The sequence below is a fragment of the Coregonus clupeaformis genome, chromosome 27 (assembly GCF_020615455.1).
Source record: "Coregonus clupeaformis isolate EN_2021a chromosome 27, ASM2061545v1, whole genome shotgun sequence".
In the NCBI taxonomy this organism is placed as follows: domain Eukaryota; kingdom Metazoa; phylum Chordata; class Actinopteri; order Salmoniformes; family Salmonidae; genus Coregonus; species Coregonus clupeaformis.
This window is the reverse complement of record NC_059218.1, coordinates 5,183,531-5,202,099: the sequence shown is the minus strand read 5'-3', so window position 1 is coordinate 5,202,099 and position 18,569 is coordinate 5,183,531. Positions and strand designations below refer to the sequence as shown.

Here is an 18,569-nt window from a genome sequence, read left to right as displayed (position 1 = left end):
CGGCATCCTTGGCTTTCACGCGCGACAGTGTTTATGGAAAATAACAAAAAAATAAATAGAAGGCAAATAAAATATAAAAAGGCAATTAACGGCGCAGTACAACAGTGGTGTGCAGAATGGCATCTCGGAACGCACAAATCGTCGGTCCTTGTCACGGATGGGCTATTGCAGCAGACGACCACTCCGGGTTCCACTCCTATCAGCTAAAAACAAGAAGAAGCGTCTCCAGTGGGTGCGCGATCACATTGCCTGGTCCGACAAATCCCGGTTCCTGTTGCATCATGATGGCAGAGTCAGGATTTGACATAAGCAGAGTCCATGGCCCCATACTGCCTGGTGTCAATGGTACAGGTTGGTGGTGTAATGGTGTGGGGAATGTTTTCCTGGCATACGTTAGGTCCCTTGATACCAATTGAGCAATGTTTAAACTCCACACCTTGTAGAATCCATGCCCCAAAGAATTCAGGCTGTTCTGGAGGCAAATATCCCATGTTTCATGAGCTGAAATAAGAGATTTTCCATACACACAAAAAGCTTATTTCTCTCAGATTTTGTGCACAAATTTGTTTGCATCCCTGTTAGTAAGCATTCCTCCTTTGTCAAGATAATCCATCCACCTGACAGGTGTGGCATATCAAGAAGCTGATTTAAACTGCATGATCATTACACAGGTGCACCTTGTGCTGGAGACAAAAGGCCACTCTAAAATGTGCAGTTTTGTCACACAACACAATGCCACAGATGTATCAAGTTTTGAGGGAGCGTGCAGTTGTCAAGTTGACTGCAGGAATGTCCTCCAGAGCTGTTGCCAGATAATGTAATGTTAATTTCTCTACCATAAGCCGCCTTTGTTGTTTTAGAGAATTTGGCAGTACGTCCAACTGGCCTCACAACTGCAGATCACGTGTAACCACGCCAGCACAGGTTCTCCACATCCGGCTTCTTCACCTGTGGGATCGTCCAGCCAACCGGACAGCTGATGAAACTGTGGGTTTGCACAACTTTTTAAAGTATCGACATACTAATCGGCCAAAATATTGCGATATGTAACTGTTAATTTTTTTTGTTAGTTTTATCACTAGTTATTACACCACTTCCTTTCCCCATTCATGACCATGGAAGGATTGGATAGGTTCCACCACCTTGCTTTGACTTTGGAAGTCCTACTAGAAAGTGTATGCCCTCAGGCCTGGAGGGAAGCAAAAGTTATTCCCCTACCTAAGAATAGTAAAGCCCCCTTAACTGGCTCAAATAGCCGACCAATCAGCCTGTTATCAACCCTTAGTAAACTTTTGTAAAAAATGGTGTTTGACCAGATAAAATGCTATTTTACAGTAAACAAATTGACAGTCTTTCAGCACGCTTATAGCGAAGGACATTCAACAAGCACAGCACTTACACAAATGTCTGATGATTGGCTGAGAGAAATTGATGATAAAATGTTTGTGGGGGCTGTTTTGTTAGACTTCAGTGCAGCTTTTGACATTATCGATCATAGTCTGTTGCTGGAAAAACTTGTGTTATGGTTTTACACCCCCTGATATATTGTGGATAAAGAATTACCTGTCTAACAGAACACAGAGGGTGTTCTTTAATGGAAGCCTCTCCAATAAAATCCAGGTAGAATCAGGAATTCCCCAGGGCAGCTGTCTAGGCCCCTTTCTTTTTTCAATCTTTACTAACGACATGAGTAAAGCCAGTGTGTCTATGTATGCGGATGACTCAACACTTTACACTTCAGCTACCACAGCGACTGAAATGACAGCAACACTTAACAAAGAGCTGCAGTTAGTTTCAGAATGGGTGGCAATGAATAAGTTAGTCCAAAATATTTCAAAAACTAAAAGCATTTTATTTGGGACAAGTCATTTACTAAAACGTAAACCTCAACTAAATCTTGTAATGAATAATGTGGAAATTGAGCAAGTTGAGGAGACTAAATTGCTTGGAGTAACCCTGGATTGTAAACTGTCATGGTCAAAACATATTGATACAACAGTAGCTAGGATGGGGAGAAGTCTGTCTATAATGAAGCGCTGCTCTGTATTCTTAACAGCACTATCAACGAGGCAGGTCCTACAGGCCCTAGTTTTGTCACACCTGGCCTACTGTTCAGTCGTGTGGTCAGGTACCACAAAGAGGGACTTAGGAAAATTGCAATTGGCTCAGAACAGGGCCGCACGGCTGGCCCTTGGATGTACACAGAGAGCTAACATTAATAATATGCATGTCAATCTCTCCTGGCTCAAAGTGGAGGAGAGTGACTTAATCACTACTTGTATTTGTGAGAGGTATTGACATGTTGAATGAACTGAGCTGTCTGTTTGAACAACTGGCACGCAGCTCGTACAAGACATACCACCAGAGGTCTCTTCAAAGTCCCCAAGTCAAGAACAGACTATGGGAGGCGCACAGTACTACATAGAGCCATGACTACATGGAACTCTATTCCACATCAAGTAACTCATGCCAGCAGTAAAATTAGATTTAAAAAACAGATAAAAATACACCTTATGGAACAGCGGGGACTATGAAGCAACACAAACATAGACACATGCATACAAACACACGATAACATATGCACTATACACACTTGTACACATGGATTTTGTGTTATAGATATGTGGTAGTAGAGTAGAGGCCTGAGGGCACACACTTAATATGTTGTAAAATCTGTTATGGGGATCCATAATTAATAGAAATACAAATGCAAATGGTGCTTGTAAAGGCTTGCCTGACGATTCAAACTGAATTCTCCCGCTACTCTATGTTCGCTACATACTTCAGTAGGACTGCCATCGTTGAAGTCGTTTGTGGTGACGTCAAAATGAGGGGTGTTGTACAAAAGTCATCAGCGATTTGGATAATCTCTAACCAATCAGAGTATCAAAGCCAATGACGAATTTTCCAAACGCCACTTTACCCACGTGTGTTGTGGCTCTGGCACAACCCATCAGTTTCTGGGACCAATCAGAATAGTTAGAATGTGTTTGCGTTCTAGAAATGGGCAGGGTTACTCAGATCCAGAATCACTGCGGAGAAGAAACTAACGTCTGTGGGCGCGGCTTAGCGTTCGGCTGGAGCAAGGAGTTTGGGTAGCCAGGCAATGTAAAGGCTTACCGAGCTGTCAATTAAAACTTTAGGCAGAGCTCTCAAGAGAGCTTGATCCCAATTCGTCATGCTGTCTTGGACTTTGACTGAATGCAGGCCAGGGAAGTGGTGATGGGTGCATGCTATCACCATGCATGTCAATGAATAAGGGCACAAAGACTGATGCAAGTGTCCAATGCTGCTAAGGGCTGCTTTATCACGGACTAAAGGAGGGAGGTACACGACATGGTTGACTTGTGCACTAGATGCGTATCATTGACGTAGAACTCTGTGTCTGGTCTACCCTCCCCAGGACCGTAAGATGCTGTCCACGGCCCAGCAGATGCTTCAGGACAGCTGCACCAAGATTGAGCTGCTCCGCATGCAGATTGTCAAAGTCACTCACGCCAGAGAGGGGGAGCGGGAAGCCACAGAGACAGATGGTGAGATGCACCCGACCTGTGTGTGTGTGTGTGTGAGCGAGCTTGTTTGTCCTTTGCCATGTCATTGTTTTGGTTGTATGTGTGTGACTGTACAGTAGTGTTTTTCCCAGTTCTTGTTTGCTTTCCCGGTGCCATTTCTGTGTGTTTGTTCATTGGTCCCTGCAGGCCGACCCTCTGAGACGATCAGTCCTCTGGAGCTACGTGTGGCTGAGTGCCGGCACCACCTGAAGATCGAGGCTGCCATGGCAGAGGGGGCCAGGAACGTGGTCAAGCACCTGTGGTGGGGCGCAAGGTGCAGGACCGCCGGGCACTGGCAGAGGTTGGTGGGCACCAGGATATAAGTGAGGTCTTTTAGAGGAGATCTGGTTAATGCAGGTCTGATTATTTTTGGGTTGCAGGTTAAGACACCTAGTTAATGTTTTCCTGTCTGGAAACATTCGTTATGAGTACCTGGTGGGTCACAAAGACATTTCTAAAAGTGTGTGTGTGTGTGTGTGCTCATGTACAGTGAGCTCCATAATTCATTGGACAGTGTACTCTAGCACTTTGAGTTTGAAAGGATACAATGACAATGAGGGTGAAGTGCAGACTGTCAGCTTTAATTTGAGGGTATTTTCATACATGTCGGATGAACCGTTTAGAAATTATAGAAGCTTTTGTACATGGTACCCCCCATTTTCGGGCATCAAAAAAACATTGGACAGTTTAACATAATGTAGAATAAAGTAATCATTGTTAATATTTGGTCGCATATCCTTTGCATGCAATGACTGCTTGAAGTCTGCGATGCATCGACATCATCAGGCGCTGGGTATCTTCCCTGGTGATGCTCTGCCAAGCCTGTACTGCAGCCATCTTCAGTTCCTGCTTGTTTCGGGGACTTATTGCCTTCAGTCTCCTCTTCAGCATGTAAAATGCATGTTCAATTGGATTCAGATCCGGTGATTGACTCGGCCAGTCAAGGATTTTCCACTTTTTGGCCATCAAAAACCCCTTCGTTGCTCTAGCAGTATGTTTAGGGTTATTGTGTTGTTGCATGATGAAGTGCCGTCCAATGAGTTTGGAGGCATTTGGTTTTATCTGAGCAGATAAAATATTTCTGTAGACTTCAGAATTCATTGTTCTACTTCTGTCTGCAGTCACATCATCGATGAAGACAAGTGAGCCTGTTCCACTGGCAGCCATACAGGCCCAAGCCATAACACCCCCTCCACCATGTTTCACGGATGAGGTGGTATGCTTTGGATCATGGGCATTTCTTATTTTTCTCCACACTTTCCGCTTTCCATCACTCTGGTACATGTTAATCTTTGTCTCATCTGTCCACAATACTTTTTTCCAGAACTCTTGGGGCTCTTTTTAGGTGCTTTTTAGCAAACTGTAATCTCGCCTTTCTGTTCTTCAGGCTTATAAGTGGTTTGCATCTTGTAGTGTACCCTCTGTAGTCCTGCTGATGTAGTCTTCTACGTATGGTAGACTTTGACACATCTACACCTGCATCCAGGAGAGTGTTTTTGATCTGTTGGGCTGTTGTCAGGGGGGTTTTCTTCACCATAGAGAGTATTCTCCGGTCATCCACTACAGTGGTCTTCCTCGGTCTACCGGGTCTTTTGACATAATTGAGTTCACTGGTTGTTCTTTTCTTGATAATAATGAACCAAACTGTTGACTTGGGCATGGCCAGGGTTTTTGCAATGTTCCTGATTGATTGATTTTCATTTCTGAGCCTTATGACGGCCAGCTTCATTTGCATCGACACTGCTGTCTTCCTCATGTTGTCACACCCCAACAACAACCTCCAAAGGCAATAGCAAAGTCTAGAATCAATACTATTCATCAACAGCTCTCCTGCATTCACTAACGACACAAATGAATACACCTGCCTAACGACACACATCTGTGAAGCCAATTTATCAAATACTTGTAGTACCTTAAAATGGGGGGACCATGTACAAAAGGTGCTGTCATTTCTAAACGGTTCATCTGATATGTATGAAAGTACCCTCAAATTAAAGCTGACAGTCTGCACTTCACCCTCATTGTCATTGTATCCTTTCAAACTCAAAGTGCTAGAGTACAGAACCAAATTAACAAACAAATGGTCACTGTCCAATGAATTATGGAGCTCACTGTATGTGACTGAGTGTTCTCCAGGCCCAGGCCAGGCTGCAGGAGTCATGCCAGAAGCTGGACCTGCTACGTCTGCCTCTGGAGCGCCGTCTAACCGAGCTGCCCGGGGACCACCCTAAGTGCGCTGCTATCAAGGAGAAGCTCACCCTGGGTGCCGCCTCGCCCTCCCTGGGCCTGCAGCTGGAGCGTCTCAACTCCACCTCCTCTTCCTGCTCCTCATCCTCCTCCTTCAAACCTGCCACTATCACAGGTTTCCTGTGTTGGTTAACTATTCAAAATGTGTGTGTGATACTTTGTTTGGTCTCATTGTTTTATTTTTGTATGGTACAATTTGATCTTTTGTTCTATTATATATTGATGTGACCCTGAAGGAAAATACTCAAATGTTCCAAAATGTGTGTATGCTCTTGTATAAACTGGAGCAAAGGACATGGTGTTTTAATGACCTTCTCAGTGCAGTAAGCCTGCTCCTGAAGTAATATTCCCTGTATGTTGTCTGTCCCCTCTCCAGGGCGGTTGGAGGTGCATCTGATGGGCTGCCAGGACCTGCAGGAGTCGGTGCTGGGCCACTGCCGTATGGCAAGCATCACGTCCACCCCAGGCAGCCCCTCTGAGGCCAAGTCCCTGAACATGAGGGCCGGTCTCTCCGGGCGCAGAACCAACGGAAAAACCACCAAGACCGAAGAACTCTCCAGTCTACACTAGTCTTATGCAACATTTAAAAAAACATTTTCATTACTCCCATAAACATACAAATCATGGACATTTTGGGATTAGAGCCATACAATCATACGACCCAGTATCTTAGTATCCCAGTGCATTTGGAAAGTATTCAGACCCCTTCGCTTTTTTCACATTTGGTTACATTACAGCCTTATTCTAAAATTGATAAAATAAATAAATAAAATATCCTCATCAATACCCCGTAATGACAACGTGAAAGCAGGTTTTTATAGATTTTTGCAAATCTATAAAAAATTTAAAACAGAAATACCTTATTTACGTAAGTATTCAGACCGTTTGCTATGAGACTCGAAATTGAGCTCATGTGCATCCAGTTTCCATTGATCATCCTTGAGATGTTTCTACAACTTGATTGGAGTCCACCTCTGGTACATTCAATTGATTGGACATGATTAGGAAAGGCACACACCTGTCTATAAGGTCCCACAGTTGACAGTGCATGTCAGAGCAAAAACCAAGCCATGAGGTCAAAGGAATTGTCTGTAGAGCTCCGAGACAGGATTGTGTCGAGGCACAGTTCTGGGTAAGGGTACAAAAATGTTTAATGTAGCATTGAAGGTCTGCAAGAACACAGTGGCCTTCATCATTCTTAAATGGAAGAAGTTTGGATCACCAAGACTCTTCCTAGAGCTGGCCCGCCCGGCCAAACTGAGCAATCGGGGGAGAAGGGCCTTGGTCAGGGAGGTGACCAAGAACCAGATGGTCACTCTGACAAAGCTCCAGAGTTCGTCTGTGGAGATTGGAGAACCTTCCAGAAGGACAACCATCTCTGCAGCACTCCACCAATCAGGCCTTTATGGTAGAGTAGCCAGACGGAAGCCACATCCTCAGTAAAAGGCACATGACAACCCGCTTGGAGTTTGCCAAAAGGCACCTAATGGACTCAGACCATGAGAAACAAGATTCTCTGGTCTGATGAAACCAATATTGAACTCTTTGGCCTGAATGTCTCTGAATGTCCTTGAGTGGCCCAGCCAGAGCCCAGACTTGAACCTAATCGAACATCTCTGGAGAGACCTGAAAATAGCTGTGCAGCGACGCTCCCCATGCAATCTGACAGTGCTTGAGAGAATCTGCAGAGAAGAATGGGAGAAACTCCCCAAATACAGGTGTGCCAAGCTTGTAGCATCATACCCAAAAAGACTCGAGGCTGTTATCACTTCTGAAGGTGCTTCAGCACAGTACTGAGTAAAGGGTCTGGAGACTTACAGTTGAAGTCGGAAGTTTACATACACATAGGTTGGAGTCATTAAAAAAGTTGTTTTTCATCCACTCCACAAATGTCTTGTAAAAAACGATCGTTTTGGCAAGTCGGTTAGGACATCTACTTTGTGCATGACACAAGTAATTTTTCCAACAATTGTTTAAGGACAGATTATTTCACTTATAATTCACTGTATCACAATTCCAGTGGGTCAGAAGTTTACATACACTAAGTTGACTGTGCCTTTAAACAGCTTGGAAAATTACAGAAAATGATGTAATGGCTTTAGAAGCTTCTGATAGGCTAATTGACATCATTTGAGTCAATTGGAGGTGTACCTGTGGATGTACCTACCTTCAAACTCAGTGCCTCTTTGCTTGACATCATGGGAAAATCAAAAGAAATCAGCCAAGACCTCAGAAAGAAAATTGTAGACCTCCACAAGTCTGGTTCGTCCTTGGGAGAAATTTCCAAACGCCTGAAGGTACCACGTTCATCTGTTCAAACAATGGTACGCAAGTATAAACACCATGGGACCACGCAGCCGTCATACCGCTCAGGAAGGATACACGTTCTGTCTCCTATAGACGAATGTACTTTGGTGCGAAAAGTGCAAATCAAACCCAGAACAACAGCAAAGGACCTTGTGAAGATGCTGGAGGTAACAGGTACAAAAGTATCTATATCCACAGTAAAATGAGTCCTATATCGACATAACCTGAAAGGCCGCTCAGCAAGGAAGAAGCCACTGCTCCAAAACCGCCATAAAAAAGCCAGACTACGGTTTGCAACTGCACATGGGGACAAAGATCTTACTTTTTGGAGAAATGTCCTCTGGTCTGATGGAACAAAAATAGAACTGTTTGCCCATAATGACCATCGTTATGTTTGGAGGAAAAAGGGGGGCGCTTGCAGGCCGAAGAACACCATCCCAACCGTGAAGGACGGAGGTGGCAGCATCATGCTGTGGGGGTGCTTTGCTGCAGGAGGGACTGGTGCACTTCACAAAATAGATGGCATCACGAGGAAAGAAAATTATGTGGATATATTGAAGCAACATCTCAAGACATCAGTCAGGAAGTTAGCTTGGTCGCAAATGGGTCTTCCAAATGGACAATGGCCCCAAGCTTTTTTCCAAAGTTGTGGCAAAATGGCTTAAGGACAACAAAGTCAGGGTATTGGAGTGGCCATCACAAAGCCCTGACCTCAAGCCTATAGATAATATGTGGGCAGAACTGAAAAAGCGTGTGCGAGCAAGGAGGCCTACAAACCTGACTCAGTTACACCAGTTCTGTCAGGAGGAAAGGGCCAAAATTCACCCAACTTATTGTGGGAAGGTTGTGGAAGGCTACCCGAAACATTTGACCCAAGTTAAACAATTTAAAGGCAATGCTACCAAATACTAATTGAGTGTATGTAAACTTCTGACCCACTGGGAATGTGATGAAAGAAATAAAAGCTGAAATAAATCATTCTCTCTACAATTATTATGACATTTCACATTCTTAAAATAAAGTGGTGATCCTAACTGACCCAAGACAGGGAATTTTTACTAGGATTAAATGTCAGGAATTGTGAAAAACTGAGTTTAAATGTATTTGGCTAAGTTGTATGTAAACTTCCGACATGTAAATGTGATATTTCCGTTTTTTGTTGTTTTGTTTTACATTTGCAATAATTTCTAAAAACCTGTTTTTGCTTTGTCATTATGGGGTATAGTGTGTAGATTGATGAGGGGGGACAAACTATTTTATCAATTTTAGAATAAGGCTGTAACGTAAGAAAATGTGGAAAAAGTCAAGGGGTCTGAATACTTTCTGAATGCACTGTATATGATCTAACAGCCAGTGTGTGTATGTGGAGGTGTACTGACTGATTTATCTGTCCCACTGTATGTTGTCTACAGCGGAGATCAGTGCAGTGCTAAAAGTGGACAACAGGATGGTTGGCCGGACACACTGGAGAGTTCTGAGCAAGGACACCTGGGACCAGAGCTTCAGCATCGAGCTGGAATGGGTCAGTGTTCTGTTTAGCACTAGTAGGAGCAGTTCAAGCATTCTAGTTATTTTCTCAGATAACATCCTAGAGTTGCCATGTTAAATTGTGTAAAAATGCACGGAATTAGCTTTAGATCCCCAGACCCCCCCCCCCCCTCTCCACCCCCAGTTGATCTATCAATGGCACTCGTCTCATCAATGCTTAAATCTTCAGTTGGAAGGAAATTTTTCCCCCCCATATTGATAGTAAGTATTCAAGAGGGGTAGGATTTAAGTGTCTGCTGTTGGAAAGCAGTCTGCTACAGACATGACCATTTCGCACTCACGTGCACGTGCCTGCAGCTTTCCTCCTTAATAATCTCCAGATAGACTACTAATCAGCTTCAGCTGCAACCATCAAGCTCCAGAGTGCTCAGACAGAAACTGTCATCGTGGCCATCCAGAGTCTCTGCTGCTGGGTAGCAGAGAGCAATCACCCATCTCTCACGCCTCCACTCCCACTCTGCAGCTGTAATCCCACTGCTAATCCTTAAACATTTTCCACTAATCTCAATCCTTGCCTCCAAAAGCCTAACATGGGGACATGATTCAGCTCCAAGACTACTTTCAGCTGAGCTGCTGCTCCTAGCGCGAGGGCACACACTACTTTTAGTTCCAAGCTCTCAGCCTCGGTCTTAAAAGGTCACAGCTGAGTCGTGCTGTGCTGTTTTTTTGGATTGTGCTGCTGAAAGCGTCTGGCTGGGGCTATTTCAAGGGAAGCGAGATAAACAGGTTTTTCTTGTAGAGGAAGATAAGGGAAGACCTTGTTGCAATCTGTTAAAGATGGTCCCTTATCCCCGCATATCTTTTTACAGTTCTTCCCCTGACATTCTAAAAACCACTAACGTGTCCAGTCCAGGGAGCTGGAGATTGGGGTGTATTAGCGGGACTGGGGGGCTCTGTGTTCAGTCAAATTCCTGCGTCAAGGATTTATTGGACAACCAGCGCTACGGCATGTATCTCTACCTGGAGCCCCAGGGCATGCTCTTTGCTGAGGTCAGTAGCGCCCTTAATTTCACAATCAACATTAGACATGTCACAATCACTAATATCACCTTTAGACATTTTAAATATACAATACCAGTCAAAAGTATGGACACACCTACTCATTCAAGGGTTTTTCTTTATTTTTTATTATTTTCTACATTGTAGAATAATATTGAAGACATCAGAACTATGAAATAACACATATGGAATCATGTAGTAACCAGAAAAGTGTTAAACAAATCAAAATATATTTTATATTTGAGATTCTTCAAATAGCCACCCTTTGCCTTGATGACAGCTTTGCACACTCTTGGCATTCTCTCAACCAGCTTCACCTGGAATGCTTTTCCAACAGTCTTGAGGGAGTTTCCACATATGCTAAGCACTTGTTGGCTGCTTTTCCTTCACTCTGCGGTCCGACTCATCCCAAACCATCTAAATTGGGTTGAGGTCGAGGGATTGTGGATGCCAGGTCATCTGATGCAGCACTCCATCACTCTCCTTCTTGGTAAAATAGCCCTTACACAGCCTGGAGGTGTGTTGGGTCATTGTCAAGTTGAAAAACAAATGATAGTCCCACTAAGCCCAAACCAGATGGGATGGCATATCGCTGCAGAATGCTGTGGTAGCCATGCTGGTAAAGTGTGCCTTGAATTCTACATAAATCACTGACAGTGTCACCAGCAAAGCACCCCCACACCATAACACCTCCTCCTCCATGCTTTACAGTGGGAACTACACATGCAGAGATCATCTGTTCACCCACACCGCGTCTCACAAAGACACGGCGGTTGGAACCAAAAATCTCAAATTTGGACTCCAGACCAAATGACAAATTTCCACCGGTCTAATGTCCATTGCTCATGTTTTTGGGCCCAAGCAGGTCTCTTCTTCTAATTGGTGTCCTTTAGTAGTGGTTTCTTTAAAGCAATTCGAACATGAAGTCCTGATTCACGCAGTCTCCTCTGAATAGTTGATGTTGAGATGTGTCTGTGACTTGAACTCTGTGAAGCATTTATTTGGGCTGCTATTTCTGAGGCTGGTATCTCTAATAAACGTTTCCTCTGCAGCAGAGGTAACTCTGGGTCTTCCATTCCTGTGGCGGTCCTCATGAGAGCCAGTTTCATCGCAGCGCTCATATTTTGTGCACATTTGTTTACATCCCTGTTAGTGAGCATTTCTCCTTTGCCAAGATAATCCAACCACCTGACAGGTATGGCATATCAAGAAGCTGATTAAACACAGTGGCGGCTGGTGAAAAATATTCTCGGTGGGGCTGTGCCATACTTTTTTTTTCCTGTAACCATCGCGATATATTTTAACACAAACTGCAGGACAGCAGTGCTCAGTGAAACATTCAGTAATTATTTAATGCCAATATTAAAAAGTTGAGGCATTCTTACACAAAAACATATTACACAAACCCAAGCCTTTCATTTGCATTTAAAGTGAACTTTTCACCATTGGTAGTAAACAGGCAACGCAACAGGCATGCTGTCAGAACAGAGTGGAAAGTGGACAATAACATGAAATTATTATAAAGTTTATAGGAAATCTTACACTGTATAAAAGGATGTATAATATAGAAATGGATATCAAGTGGATGAACTCAAACCTTTGACTGGAAGAATAGCATACAGTATTTTATGATCATACTAAATGTGACTAATTGTTAATGTGCTCCAGAACTGCAACAATTAATTGATACAAAACAACATACAGTGGGGGAAAAAAGTATTTAGTCAGCCACCAATTGTGCAAGTTCTCCCACTTAAAAAGATGAGAGAGGCCTGTAATTTTCATCATAGGTACACGTCAACTATGACAGACAAAATGAGAAAAAAAATCCAGAAAATCACATTGTAGGATTTTTATGAATTTATTTGCAAATTATGGTGGAAAATAAGTATTTGGTCACCTACAAACAAGCAAGATTTCTGACTCTCACAGACCTGTAACTTCTTCTTTAAGAGGCCCCTCTGTCCTCCACTCGTTACCTGTATTAATGGCACCTGTTTGAACTTGTTATCAGTATAAAAGACACCTGTCCACAACCTCAAACAGTCACACTCCAATCTCCACTATGGCCAAGACCAAAGAGCTGTCAAAGGACACCAGAAACAAAATTGTAGACCTGCACCAGGCTGGGAAGACTGAATCTGCAATAGGTAAGCAGCTTGGTTTGAAGAAATCAACTGTGGGAGCAATTATTAGGAAATGGAAGACATACAAGACCACTGATAATCTCCCTAGATCTGGGGCTCCACACAAGATCTCACCCCGTAGGGACAAAATGATCACAAGAACAGTGAGCAAAATCCCAGAACCACACGGGGGGCCTAGTGAATGACCTGCAGAGAGCTGGGACCAAAGTAACAAAGCCTACCATCAGTAACACACTACGCCGCCAGGGATTGAAATCCTGCAGTGCCAGACGTGTCCCCCTGCTTAAGCCAGTACATGTCCAGGCCCGTCTGAAGTTTGCCAGAGTGCATTTGGATGATCCAGAAGAGGATTGGGAGAATGTCATATGGTCAGATGAAACCAAAATAGAACTTTTTGGTAAAAACTCAACTCGTCGTGTTTGGAGGACAAAGAATGCTGAGTTGCATCCAAAGAACACCATACCTACTGTGAAGCATGGGGGTGGAAACATCATGCTTTGGGGCTGTTTTTCTGCAAAGGGACCAGGATGACTGATCCGTGTAAAGGAAAGAATGAATGGGGCCATGTATCGTGAGATTTTGAGTGAAAACCTCCTTCCATCAACAAGGGCATTGAAGATGAAACGTGGCTGGGTCTTTCAGCATGACAATGATCCCAAACACACTGCCCGGGCAACAAAGGAGTGGCTTTGTAAGAAGCATTTCAAGGTCCTGGAGTGGCCTAGCCAGTCTCCAGATCTCAACCCCATAGAAAATCTTTGGAGGGAGTTGAAAGTCCGTGTTGCTCAGCGACAGCCCCAAAACATCACTGCTCTAGAGGAGATCTGCATGGAGGAATGGGCCAAAATAGTAGCAACAGTGTGTGAAAACCTTGTGAAGACTTACAGAAAACGTTTGACCTGTGTCATTGCCAACAAAGGGTATATAACAAAGTATTGAGAAACTTTTGTTATTGACCAAATACTTATTTTCCACCATAATTTGCAAATAAATTCATAAAAAATCCTACAATGTGATTTTCTGGATTTTTTTTCTCATTTTGTCTGTCATAGTTGACGTGTACCTATGATGAAAATTACAGGCCTCTCTCATCTTTTTAAGTGGGAGAACTTGCACAATTGGTGACTGACTAAATACTTTTTTTCCCCACTGTATATACAGTAATATTAGCAAAGACACTATTAAGACTTTCTAGAGTACCATATATAACTGGATTTTTTATGCTAAGGTCAACTATATACAAAGAAACATGCGGCCAGAGCTGCTCTGTGTGTGTGTGTCTGTCATCTTATTTGTACAGGAATTTTGCCCGTCTGTCCTTCTGAGTGGCAAACCTCTCAATGACCCTTTGATTAAAGTCAGGAATGTCCCTGACAAGTTTCTTCTCCATGGAGAGCATGGCCAGAGCGTTCAGGCGATCCTGTGTCATGCTGTTTCTCAGGAAGGTCTTGATCCTTTTCAGTGTAGAGAAGCACCTTTCTGACTCAGCAGTTGTCATGGGTGTGGTGATGAGGATCTTGAGGAGGCTGGCAGTCTCTGTGAAAGTGCTCTGAAGGTTGTTCTCCATGAAGAACTGGTACAGGGGCACTGCACCACTACAAGCCTTGAACTCACTGTTCTCATAGATGAGGGACAGTTCGGTTTTGAGCTTGGCCTTGTTCAACATGGGGTACGCCTCCACGGTTGTTTCAAGCGCTGTATCGGGGAACTTCACACTGTGTTGTGGGAACAACTCTCCGTGCAATAGTGTTGCGCTGATGAGGTGCTGGGTGAAGGAGAACCTCTCTTTGGCATGACTCAGGATGGTATCACATACCTGTAAAAGATACATCATCAGCTTTAATTTGCAATTAAGCTATTTTGATGCAAGTGATCCTGACTGACACATGCCTATGTCCAACTCAAGTATATGATTACCAAGGTGCTGATTGTTCAGGGTTTTGGCTACATACTACCAGGCCTGAAAAAAAGTTCTAGGGGGAAACACTGACAATTACATCACAACTTACCTCTATAGCCAACCTCTGTTGTTCTCCTGGTCCCAGCATCCTCCGTCGCTTGATGGGCTGTTGCTGCTCGTCAGATGCGCTGTCCCCACACAAAGAGGGAATTGAGGCCATGGGTCCAAAAAATAAAGTTTAATTTGATAACTTGCAATCAGACTTCTTAACTCACTGTAATTCCCCCTCAACACACAACCAGTGACTTTTATTTATATATATATATATATATATATATATATATAGACAGACAGACAGACAGATAGTGTGTATATACACACAAACTATGTCTAGTAACTGCTTTTAACCTGTGATGTACATAATTAACTGATGTTATTACGTTTTAAAGCCTTTTTCTATTACATTTGTGAGAGGGATGCAACATCATTTTGTTCTGCTGTGCACTTAGCAATAAAGTTAATCTTCAATAACAACTAGGCCTCTTCTAGAAATTGACCTGGTGGACACCTGAATAATTATTACAAACTGTGTAGTACTTTCCTGCATTATTATCAACGTCTGATTGTGTCTTCTCTTTCCTTTTAAAATACTAAAACAAATATAATTGTGACGGCTCTATGATAATCACTCACTTTGATGACCAGACACATTTAGGCTTTTAAACTGTTGTAAGTGAACTATTCATCTTTCTAACAACATCTTTATCAGCCAATAGTAAATATAGTTATTTACCTGATTGTTAGCATGCTGTCTGTGAACCTCTGGACAAGTGCTTTAATGAAGATAGGGTCGATGTTCCTCTTCTGCAGCTGGCTGAAAAGCATGTCCACATTTGGCATGATCTTGTGGAACAGTGCCAGGAAAAACAGAAAGCCTCGTCTTCGAGCATCCTCACAAAGCCCCCCGCCTCTCTGACAGTCGGGGCATCAAAGTTCCCAGAGTCTCTGATGGTCTGGAAACACGTTAGGAGGTCATCCCTGTACTCGTACACAGTGTTTACAGCGCGACTGTGGAAGTTCCACCGTGTTGTAGAGGCTCTGGGGAGTCTATGCGCAACCACTTCGTCAAGCACGGTGGTTCGCTTGGGAGACCTGGAGAAGAAAGCAGAAAATCCTGCAAGGTCGGAAAAGAAAGTGCCGATCCTGGGGATGCGTGAAGTAGCCTGCTGCATGATGAGGTTCAGCTGATGTGCATAGCAGTGGACGTAGTGCGCATTTTCGTACACATCCACTATTTTACGCTGCACTCCGCCGGTGGCTCCCCTCATCACACTTGCTCCGTCGTAAGCCTGGGCAATAAGTTTGGCCTTTTGTCCATGTGAGAGTATGGTGCTGAGCCTCTCCAGCAGCGCTGTAGCGATGGTGTCGGCGGTTGCGTTCTCGATCAAAATGAACTCGAAAAACGCTCTTGGACGTTACTTTTAGCATCGATGTAGCGTATCACAAGCACCAACTGGCAGTGGGTGGAAACGTCAGTCGTCTCGTCAGCTTGAATGGCGATAAAATCAGCACTCTTTACTTCCTCCAGGATGTAATCCTTAAGCACTGACAGCATACAGTCCAACAGCTCGTTCTGTATCGTCTTTGACGTGCCCTTAAAAACGGTAGCTGTCTTCAGGTGCTCCTCCAGCACACTGTCGAGGGAGGCAACAAAATCCACTAAGCCCCGGAAAATGCCGGGGTTGTCCGAGGAGTCAGTCTCCTTGTGCCCACGCAAGGCCAACTCAAAAGCCCCACAGAACTTCACACAATCGATAATTTTGGATAGAATGTACCTGTTTTTATCCACCACCTCATTGTGTTTCCTCACCGCAATCCTGTGGCCGTCATCCAGCTGCGTAGCAATGTTCACCCTTCCTAATACAGCTAGCTTTACAGAGTTGTCCATGTGTGCCCTGGTGTTCTCATGTTTCTTTACCTTCTCTGACAGGTGCTTCATATCCCTCACTCCGGTACCTGTCCATGCTGAATCTGACCCCGTCGTTTTAAAAAAGCAAGCACGGAAAGCAAAATAAAGCATTAGCATCAGTGCACCCAGCTAGCCAAGCCTTCCTGGTGTACCAGCTACGGGAGAAGCCGCGCATATACTGCTTCCCTTTCTCGCTAGCCTGCTGTCTGATTGAGAGGTCAGGTTGATCTGGGCCCAGCTCTTTCACCCGAACTTTCTCTGACAAAGTTCTCCTCTCAAACGGATCTTGGAGGAGAGATTTCACCGAGTTAGGGTTGGGTCTTGGAGGAGTAACGCTTTGCGCTCGCCATTGTCGTCTAGTAAAAATGGCGCCACTGGAGCCCGGTCCTTATTTTATCAGGGGCGAGCTTGGGCGATAAAATAATCGCCCTCCTTGGATTCGATTTAAGATCGCTGATTGGCTACATTTTATGTCATACATTCATATCTTAAATTAGCAATTGGCTTAACTGCTACGTAGACCCGCCTCCTCGGGGCACTTTCTGTATCGCCCAGAGCTGACGAGGCGTTTGACAGGCAGAGGAAAGGTTGCGAATATGATTTTCTATCATATCTTACACATATTACTGTGTGCATTCCATATTTCAAACACACAAATATTGACATACTGATGTTTTTATTATTATTATTATTTTTATTTATTTTTTATTTTATTTTTTAAAATAATTTTATTTAAGGGGGCGGCGCCCTAGCGCCCTCTATCGGCCAGCCGCCACTGATTAAACAGCATGCTCATTACACAGCACCTTGTGCTTGGAACAAAAGGCCACTCTAAAATGTGCAGTTTTGTCAAAATGCCACAGATGTCTCAAGTTTTGCAGGAGCTTGCAATTGGTATACTGACTGCAGGAATGTCCACCAGAGCTGTTGCCAGAGAATTGAATGTTAATTTCTCTAACATAAGCCGCCTCCAACGTTGTTTTAGAGAATTTGGCAATACGTCCAACTGGCTACACAACCGCAGACCACGTGTGGGCGAGCGGTTTGCTGGTGGTGATGGGGTTATGGTATGGGCAGGTATAAGCTACGGATAACAAACACAATTGCATTTTATCGATGGCAAATTGAATGCACAGCGATGCCGTGACAAGATCCTGAGGCCCATTGTTATGCCACTCATCTGCCACCATCTACTCATGTTTCAGCAGGATAATGCACGTCGTATGTCGCAAGGATCTGTACACAATTCCTGGAAGCTGAAAATGTCCCAGTTTTTCCATGGCCTGCATACTCAGACATATGTCACCCATTGAGCATGTTTGGGATGCTCTGGATCGACATTGTGTTCCAGTTTCCGCCAATATCCAGCAACTTTGCACAGCCATTGAAGAGGAGTGAGACAACATTCCACCGGCCACAATCAACAGCCTGATCAACTCTAGGCGAAGGGAAATGTGTCGCGCTGCATGAGGCAAATGGTGGTCACACAAGACACTGACTGGTTTTCTGATCCACGCCCAGGTATCTGTGACCAACCGATGCATGTCTGTTTTCCCATTCATGTGAAATCCATAGTTTAGAGCCTAATTTATTTATTTCAATTGACTGATTTTCTTAGCGCCTAAGGCTGCAAATATTGAGTCTGCTTATTCTAATGCTTACCCAATAAAAATGCACTAAATCACAGATTTGGCACATCGTTGCGCACGTTAGGCTACACCATGAAATATACAGTCCATTCAGAAAGTATTCAGACCCCTTCCCTTTTTCCACATATTGTTATGTTACAGACTTATTCTAAAATCGATTAAAAACAAAACAAAAATCTCAATCTACACACAATACCCCATAATGACAAAGTGAAAACAGGTTTTTAGAATTTTTGCAAATGTATAAAAAAT

At 43.8% G+C, this 18,569-nt stretch overlaps 1 pseudogene; it reads left to right on the top strand.

Moving 5' to 3' along the window:
• The window catches only part of LOC121542171, a 49,374-nt pseudogene that overhangs the window by 4,076 nt on the left and 26,729 nt on the right, over positions 1–18,569 (top strand).